The sequence below is a fragment of the Lygodium microphyllum genome, chromosome 2 (genome assembly GCF_053477565.2).
Source record: "Lygodium microphyllum isolate KBCC chromosome 2, Lygodium_microphyllum_v1.1.10, whole genome shotgun sequence".
Taxonomy (NCBI): domain Eukaryota; kingdom Viridiplantae; phylum Streptophyta; class Polypodiopsida; order Schizaeales; family Lygodiaceae; genus Lygodium; species Lygodium microphyllum.
Window position 1 is genome coordinate 44,343,852 of NC_141136.1, and position 8,602 is coordinate 44,352,453.

Here is an 8,602-nt window from a genome sequence, read left to right on the forward strand (position 1 = left end):
TTCACAGCAGCAGTCACAAAATATTAGTGGACCTGAAACGTCCTCTAGCAGTGGTTCACATTCTTCGCCATGGACATGCAGATTGAGATCAGGAGAATCTTCTCAAAGCAATGCAGATAGTGGTATTCAGGTATCACGAAAAGGAAAAGAGAAGGTAGATCAGCCCATGTTTGATGTGAATGCAGGTCACTCTTATGTGGATGGTGAATCCAGTGGCTCAGAACAGAGCATTGATGATGAGTTGGGTATTCCTTCTATTGTTACACCTGGAGTAAGGAAGACCATGGATGTTTTGAGGGCACCCGGGAGTGAACCTACTTTGCGTAGGTCTACCAGAGCTAGGTATCCGGTGGATAGGCTGAAATATGATGGATTTACAGCCATTCACTATGCCTATATGGTCAAAGTGATACATGAACCAGAACCCACTTCTTTTGAGCAAGCCATGGGAAAAGAAAAATGGGAGAAAGCCATGGATGAAGAAATGGATGCCTTGGAAGAAAATGCTACATGGGAATTGGTACCTTTGCCTAAAGGTAAGAATGTAATTGGCAAGTGGGTTTATAAGGTGAAACACAATGCAAATGGTTCTGTGAATAGATACAAGGCAAGATTAGTAGTCAAGGGGTATGCACAAACATATGGCTTTGATTATGAAGAAACATTCAGTCCGGTTGCAAGGATGGCAACCGTAAGAGAAATCATTGCTATGGCTACATCAAAGGGATGGTCTTTACATCAGATGGATGTAAAGAATGCCTTCTTGCATGGTGATTTGCAAGAAGAGGTCTATATGGAGCAGCCACCAGGTTATGTGCATGATGTTCGTCCTGAGTTTTTTTGCAGGTTGAAGAAAGCCTTGTATGGCGTGAAGCAAGCACCTAGAGCATGGTCTGACAAGATAGGACAGTATCTTGTCACTATTGGCTTTCAGATTTCTAAGGCAGATTTCTCACTTTATGTGAGAAAAACAGAGAAATGTATTATGCTACTTGTCATTTATGTTGATGATTTGATTATGACAGGTGACAGTGATGAAGATATCCTTCATGTGAAAATGCTATTGAAGCAAAAGTTTGAGATGAAGGATTTGGAAGAGCTCCGTTATTTCTTGGGCATTGAGGTGATTAGATCACCAAGTGGGATACAGCTCTTGCAGAGGCAGTATGGATTGGACATGCTGTCCAAATATAGGATGACAGGCTGTAAGCCTATTTCAGTTCCTTTGGAGTAGAATGTGAAGTTGAGCGCAGATGCAGGTGAGCTTCTCGAAGACCCTACTATGTACAGATGCATAGTAGGAAGTTTGATTTATATGACTATTACCAGGCCAGATTTGAGCTATGCTGTTGGATTGGTAAGTCAGTTAACGCAGGCTCCAAGGAAACCACATTTGGATGCGGCTAGACGCATACTCAGGTATGTGAAGTCCACATTGCAGTATGGACTATTTTATGAGACTGGGATTCAGATACAATTGCATAGATACACTGATGCTGATTGGGCTAGTAGTATTTCTGATAGACGATCTACCAGTGGATATGTGTTCTCTTTTGGGAGTGCTGCACTCACTTGGAGCAACAAGAAACAACCTACAATTGCATTGTCGAGCACAGAGGCTGAGTACAGGGGCGCAGCAATGGCTGCATGTGAGGTAGCTTGGTTGCATAAGCTACTTTATGATATGCATCAGTCTACAGATGGGCCAGTTGTCATTTATTGTGACAACATGAGTAGTATACACTTGGCAAATAACCCAGTCTATCATGCTAGAACAAAGCACATTGAGGTGCATTATCACTATGTGCGGGAGAGGGTTTTACTAGGTCTTATTGATCTAGTTTATGTCAGCACAGAGGATCAGGTAGCTGACATATTTACGAAGGCATTGGGCGTAGAGAAGCTGCGCAAATTCAGAGACCTGCTTGGTGTGCAGGAATTGGGATTGAGCTCGAGGGGGAGTGTTGAGATATCGAGCTCCACTCATGATATGCCAGGGTGACCGTTGTGCATTTATGTCACCGACTTGTCAGTTATAGATGCGGTTGGTACACTGCCCATGAATAATAGCTAGATGACAGCTATCCTTATCTACTCTAGTTCGTGGCTCAGTTAGTATGCCACCTTAGTTAGTTGAGTTTGGTTTGAGACCCATATATAGGGTTCTTCTATTTCTATGTACTAGAGTTTTTTTTTGGCTTACACAACTAAGAAGAGGAAAACTGTTTTCAGCCTCCACCCTTGTGTGTATTCCCCCATTGTGCAAGCAAGAAAGCTACAAGTGAGACTCCTTCCTTCTCTCCCACAATCTTGACAGGGGGATGGTTCCCAATCCATCATTCCCAATTACTGGCAAATTTTCAATGTGATGATATTTGCCTCTAATTCACTGTCAAGCAAGATGTTCTAGATGATCTAGTTCAAGAATCACCGGAATGGTGAGATCAAATAGGAGGCCCAATTGGAACTATGGATCTTGCAGATTATTTCCTTCAAAGCATGGGCTATCATAGTTGCTACTTTCAATTCTAGAAATACTAAGTATTTGGGTTGAGAATCATCTTCAAGAGATGATATTTGAAAGCTGGGACTAGGTATAGTGAATCACCTGGTGGAACGGTGATATTGACAAGTCTCCATCCAATTGATGCTTCGGATGAGTCCAAAACAATCGAAATTCTTAGCATGTTTCCTTCCACTATTGTGGGCTTAACCTCCTTCTTTATCTTCCACTATCTCTAGAGAATTTGAGGTTGTACTCTACCTTTGTCTGGGGGGTTGATCCTCCAAATTCTTCTTATGGGCTTTGTTGGGGTGGATATCTAGAATTTTGACTTTTCTACTTTTTAGGATGAGCTTCTAGCAGCTTCCCTTTTTGACATCTAGGGATTCTACCCATGTTCTTCTCTCCACTGGGTTACGAGTCTTCTCATGCAACTTGTTTATTCTTCTCTTGTGGTGGGTTCAGTGTTGTTTTTTCCAAATCTCGCTATGGTTTGAAATTCATAGACTCCAAATTGATGATCAAGTTGGGGCTTGGGTTCTTTCATACTGGGTGGAAGTGAGTCTTTGCAAAGTGTTGTAATCCTTGAATGGGTGGGATATGCTAGGTACACTATGACTGCTCGGAGCTGCCAGGCCGATTGATAGGATTAATGTCCAAACTCCACCTCATGGCCAAATGTTTCATGGCCACTAGTTCTTGCTTGTTGCAATCCATCTTGCCACCTAGTGGCAAACTTTCTCCTACTGGATCCATGAAGGGCCTATGGGGTGTCATGCAACATCTTTATACCGGGTAATCACATGCACCTCTAGTCAAACAATTCCTTGATCTCCATTGTATTTGCACCAGGCATATGTGCTGGGCCTTTTGCTTATCTTTTTTTATCATCGTATGCTTATGTATTTGGACACTGATCTCTCTAATGTTCGTTCTGCATGCAAAAGAAGTAATATTTAGCAAAGGGTCAAAAAGACCCTTAGCCTCTTTCACCTCTATTATGCCCACCTCGTCCATTGTTGGGGTTGTAGGTAGTCCTGATTGGTATATGCCACAGTTAAGGTAGGAATCGAATTGGCCTAGAGGTATATCCATTGGCCCGATGCTCTAGTCCCTTGCCATCCTCTAGGATGGGCCATCTAGTACTTGCCATTGTACTAGCCGTACTTATTGATGTGCATGGCCATGTTGCAAATGTTATACCATCTTTGGTTTAGGCCGCATTCAACCTAAATATGTCTCAAATTATTGCATTGTGTGCACTAGAGGTTTTTGACCTCATTCTTCTTGGTATTTTCCACCATTTTTCTTTCTTTGTCTTTCTTTTTATTCTTATGTTTCTTTCTTTCTTCCTTCTCCTTAGAATCAAAATCTCTATTGCTCACTTTTGCTTCCAAGTTAGAACCTAAAGTCGACTCACTACTATCATCATTTTTTCATTTGTGACAAATTTGTCGGACCTCTTCCCTTTTCTTGAATTTTCCTTTGATAGAAACTACTCTAATCTGAGAGCTTTCTTATAAATGATTCGATGTTGTTATGGGATAGATCTTCGGAAGAAAAGGCTTTTTGAATAGGCTTATTGAAACCTTGGACATATCAGGTATTTAACATTTCATCTTTTGGCTATGTATTTGGATCAATATGACTGTTTAGGATTGTGAACTTGGTGATGTATGCCTAGATTGATCTGTCATCTTGCTTTAGATGGTAGAGTCTTTCAAGTTTCTGTGCATCCATTTTGTCTAGTTGGAAATGGATATAGAAGGCATTTAGGGCTTCATTCCATGATGACCAGTCATGTTCTACTGCTAGCTAGGTTGCATCCAAGGTAGTTTAATGTGCATGCCATATCGATAATACTGCCAATCAAAAGCATCTAGATCTTCATGGGAAGATCCATAGGACTTTGGGAGGGATATGCTAGGTTGGTGTGCCATTGGGTTAGAAGGACACGGGGACTTGTGACTATTGATGGAACATCTACCAATTTGAGTGAATCTAGGAAACGATTTGCTAGATTTAATGGTGTAATGGGCAAAAAGACAAAACCACAAGATTCACTTCCAATCAGAGGGGCGGAATACAAATGATGCTTTTGGAAATTTGGAGAAGCTTTTTGTGCTTTTTGGATACACCCTCCCTAACGAATGGAACAACCTCAAAAGGTGGTATCATTTGGCATTGTCTAGAGATTGGAACTAATGCTAGAACTACCTCAGGTAAACTATGCAAACATATATGCATTCAAGTTAGTACATGGAGGAATGGTAATTTTGGTTGCCATTTGTAATTGATGTTTAAGCACAACTGCCATGGAAATGATGATAGGCATACTTAGGGCCAACACAAACAAACACTGACATCACTTTCAACATATCGCGCCTAGGTTACAGAATGATATGTATTCATAGCACAAAGATTAAATAGCAAATGTACTCAAATCTCAACCTAATATGTATATTGTTGAAGTCAGAATCAATATATCAATTAGGGACCAAATGGTCTCGACAATTCTCTAAAAACATAAGGGAATTAGATGTCTATACGATACAATGACTAAGGTAGTACTACTGCCAAATACAAAGACTGGGGAATAGTACAATATAAGCTTTGTTGCAAGAGCACCCAAGATGCTAGTCAAATAAGACTTGATAGAAAGACTCAGGAAGAATATGGCATCAAGTAAGAGGGCCCTTTGTTGCTAAACCTCTACGGCTATGCATATGCTTGAAACAACGGTGATTTTCTCCCTTCCATTATATAGATCGCTTTTCCTATAACGGGACATTCTCTTTGTCCACGTGCCATAGGAGTGAACCAAGAGTTTTCTAAGCAAGTGTCTTGGAGTTTTACCCCCCTTTTGGAGCCAATGCAACCATCAGACTTATGATCTGAGCATCAGATCACTGAGTCTTCCAAGAGCCCTTCCACTCTTGTTCTCAACCTTATCCCCTCCTCTCTAATTCATTATAAATATGAGGCATGGGGAGGCACAAGAGAGCATAAGAAGACCCCGAGAGGCTGTGAGAGAGAGAGGTAGAGAGAAGGATACACCTCCAAGAGATTGTGAGAGAGAGCTTGAGAGGTAGAGAGGAGAAGGATACACCTCCAAGAGGCTGTGAGAGAGAGAGGTAGAGAGAAGGATACACCTCCAAGAGATTGTGAGTGAGAGTTTGAGAGAGAGGAGAGAGAGAGAGGAGAGAGAGAGAGAGAGAGAGAGAGAGAGAGAAGAATTACCTCAAGAGGCTGCACAATTCTCTCTATCTCGATCCTTGACTTATCCATCTTCTCTTACGCTCTCCCATCTCAAATCTATTCTGCCTTCTAAATCTATTGAGTCTACTTGTGGATGATGGCTTCCAAGCGAAGAATGTCGTGTGCGAATGGCAATCCTACAACCAGCAATGGAGCTTTGGGCGAAGGCATCACTGTCAATCCAACTACGGTTCTGATCGTAAGTAATGTATTTCTAAATTGATAGATGCTTGCTTTGATTCTTGCATGAGATACATTAGGCCCATGCTATGAACTATGAGAATAGGTCATGGGAATGGATATGCCTCTTCTCGCATATTCAAAATATGGAGTCTGCAAGATGCATGTATTAAGAGAAGTTAATTGCACTTAGTTGGGTATGGCTTATTTGTCAATAGACCAATTGGTTAGGGATTATGAATAGCATAATTGTAAAAACAATAACATTAGGAATTGTGCATAAATTTTGCTTAGAATTGCTCTTTGATCCCAAGGGGAAGAGCGAATATGCAATGGAATTTTTATCGCGTATATTCTTGTATTGTTTGGGAAAAAATACAATTAGTTGATTGAAAAACACCCTAAATGTTTTTCTTTCAATCAATTGATTGTTGCATTGTGATTTGGATAAATATTCCAAGGCTTGTGTTGATGGCCAATGCATGCCAGGGGTCTATAATGACAAGTTGCCATGGGAATAAATGAATGTTTTCCTAGATGATATTAGGGTTGATTTCCTTGATTGTGCTTGACTCTTAATTGGATTAATTAAGGAAGGATATTTTGTATGCGTGGATCATCTCCAAGATTGCACCGCGGATTACCCCAAGAGGGCACTACTCGATTTATAGGCCGATGGTCGAGTGGTGAAAAGGCCAACCACGGAAATGGCATCTCACTCCTAGACCGCTTGTGGGTCAGGTGGAGCTTTGGACACCCCTTGCTTGTCCAGAATGGAGTTGGAGATTCCCGTGAGCCCAATGTCTAGGGTGTTAGAAGATCCTATGCTAGATAAAGGATGAAACTTTTGGTGCCATGTGATTTGGATCAGGTACTTCTGTTGGACAGAAGGGATACATAATTCTCTTGTATGGGCAGGAGATAAAGATTAACTTGAAGATAAGTTAAGGAACTTGTTTGTCAAAAGGATTGCTTGTTTTGTTTTTGTGTCTGTGCTGTAAATTACGTGAATGAACCATGTTCCCTAAAAGGCCTAATTAATGAAGCTGATTTTAAATGTCACACATAAATGTGGTAGGACCTAATTAGAAATCTAAAGCTATCAAGGGAAGCAGGTGGACGGAATCCCTGATGGGTTCGTCCTATGACTGGGTGGTCCCAGAGAACTCGGAGGCTTCTCACAAGGTTTTACCAACGATGACTTTAGATATTGTTAAATTAGAACCCGGTTCATGCCGTTTTAGGGGATCGGAATGAGACTATGTCCTATGGGAAAAGAGGTTGAGTGACACATCCCTCTCATTTCCCATTCTCTTTGAACCAAGTGCTGTATGGATCTACTTTGGATGGGGTATCTCTGCATAAAGTAGGATGTCCAAAACCCGATGCTAGGATGCTGTTAGGAGACATTGTCTACTAGGAACCAAATTTCAAGACGATCCTAGTGGGTTCGGCCATGGACGTTCCATTGGGAGGCCGACTCAAGAAACCCTAGGCGACAAACCCCGAAACATTCCATGGGAGTACCGGGCGGAAGGATTTTTCTATAGAGGCAGAAAGGAACACTTAATTCTCCTATATGGGAGCTTCGGCAGACCGCTTAGTCCCGTTCATCGAAGACAAACATTAATCTGAAGATAAGTTAAGGAAGTGTTTGATCTTGTTTTATCTTGTCTTCGTGTCAGTGGCCTAAATTACGTAAAGGAACCTGTGAATAACGGGTTAATTAAGGAAGCTGCATTTATGTATCAAACATAACGTGGTAGGTAATTAGATAACTAAAACAACCCACGAGGGAAGCGTGGTGGATGTGACCAATGGGTCTATCCTATGAAAGGGTGGTCTCAGTTAGCCGAGAGCTTTCCTCAAAGGAAATGTTAACTAGAAAATGTTAGGAAAAGTCGATCCTAGTGGGAACGGCCGAATAAGTTCCGTTGCAGGGCAGACTCGAGAGACCCTAGTTGGCAAACCCCGTGTCATTCCTTGGGAGTGCCGGGCAGCGTCTTCTAGATATATCTCTCAATGGACTGCTATGACGTGTTCCACGATTGGAGAAGTGGGCACGTTACAATTTCAAGGACAGAACCACTCACCAACAAATTTTTGAAGAATGGAACAACAAGCTAAAAATGTAGTTTACCCTGTACCCACACAATGATGAGGCTAATATATGTTATGTACCCATATTCCTAGATGGTTATGCACACACGTGGTGGAGATACATGAGGAAAATTGAGAAAAATTTTCAGACTTGGGAAGACTTTAAATGAGTCATGGCTCAAGTTTTTGTATTTCCAATGAGAGACCAAAAAGGAAATGGTATGATCTTAGGCAAAGATACTCTATAGTTAGAGAGTATTCTAGAAAATTTTTAAACATTTCCATATATGTTGAGGGCATATCCAATTTAGCAAAATTGAATAAGTACATTTTTAATCTTGATCCAAACCTTTAATAGAGGTTGGGGCAGCAAAGCCTATGAATGTAGATGTAACCATACAATATGCCAAATGCTATAGTCAAAAATATAAAAGAGAATTGAGCTCTTTTTAGCCCAAAATAGGAGTCACTTACTATTCAAATCAACCTATGAGAATTGGACAATAGTTCAACTAATAAAGAGACAATTATAGACAAGATAATAGGTCTCCAAATGTTTTT